Source organism: Orycteropus afer, unplaced genomic scaffold, assembly GCF_000298275.1.
Source record: "Orycteropus afer afer isolate SDZICR_OR568_19922 unplaced genomic scaffold, OryAfe1.0 scaffold00138, whole genome shotgun sequence".
Lineage (NCBI taxonomy): Eukaryota > Metazoa > Chordata > Mammalia > Tubulidentata > Orycteropodidae > Orycteropus > Orycteropus afer.
The window spans coordinates 813061-814484 of NW_006921725.1; positions in this window are offsets into that span (position 1 = coordinate 813061).

Below are 1424 nucleotides of genomic sequence, written 5' to 3' on the forward strand. Positions count from 1 at the left end.
AGTGTGCTTACATACATTGCATTGAATTAGACACAATCTTACAATTTTTCAGTGATAATTTAATTTTCAAGTTCCAAAGATTTTGATGTGTTTTTTTCCTAATATGTGGTTAAGATTTCTGGAAACACTAATATATAATAAATTATGTCATATTGGATAACACTAGACATAAAAATTTAAACCATCATTTCTTATTCTTCCTTACCTGACAAGTTAAACATTAGTATTCTGTTTTTTATTCAGATTCTTTCTCATACCCATTCTGAGGAAATTTATTTCAGATAAACCAAGACAGAAATATAGACATAGAGTTACTAAGCATATGCAATGAATAAACTGTGTAATGTAGAATTATTGTTGTATAATTTAAGTAAGCTGGAAACACAAACTAATAATATATAAAGTAGAGATGAAAAGTCTGAATTCAAATTGGAACTCTATCTTTGATTCAGTGACCTGCAACTAAAATTGCACTTCTGTCTTACACTTTTAGGGAGGCTGCTATGAATGTACTTCACACATTCAAGATTCTGGTTTCAGGCATATATTTGGGCAGAGTTTGTACTCTGGAATCACTTTTCCTGGATCTATCCTTTATTGTATTTCCTCTCTTATTGTTTTTGCCATTGGTGCCCAGAATTCTGTGCTCTGGTTCTTCAAGCTCGTAAGATTATATAAGATTTTTCCAATATTTTAGATCTTCCAGGAATCAATTGGCACTTTTCCTCAGATAAAAAGACATCAATTAAAAAAAAAAAAAAAAAAACACCAAAAGTAAAGAACAATAATTTCACCTAATACTTTCACTTTTCCAATTTCTCACCGAGTTTGATAGTTTTCATGGTTTTAAGTTACTTTTGTTTGTTCAGTTTTTTTTTTCTCAATTTTTCTACATTTTATATTTGCTATCTGAAAGAGGGCTTATATGGCAGGAGTAATTCTTTTGTGATCAAAAGTCAATCTGCCAACTCTTTTAGAGCCCAAGGTAAAACATAGAATCTAACTCTGAAGTTTCATAGATTTTTTTTTTTTTTTTTGACTTGCAGATTTACAAGCATATTTAACTTCTTCAGTGTACCTACTTTTAGCTATGGAATTGACATGCTTTACTGATCATAAGTTGTAGGGTGTATTTCCTTTGTGCTCATTTACATAATTTGCTGATTAAACTGCATATATAATCCACAGACCTTTATACTTATCTTACTTACACAGCCATGTAATCAAGGCATATACTTTACTGCATGAAGTTTAGATCTCACAAATCTATTTATTCTGTAAGAACCTCTGAAATACTAAAGACAATGGTCACATGCTGTCTTCCTGACAGAGGTTTAAGATTTTCTTCTTTGGAAAAGGTATTATTCCTCTAATCTTTTCCTTATGTTCTATTCCTTTTTTTTTTTTTTTTTAATTTTTATTGT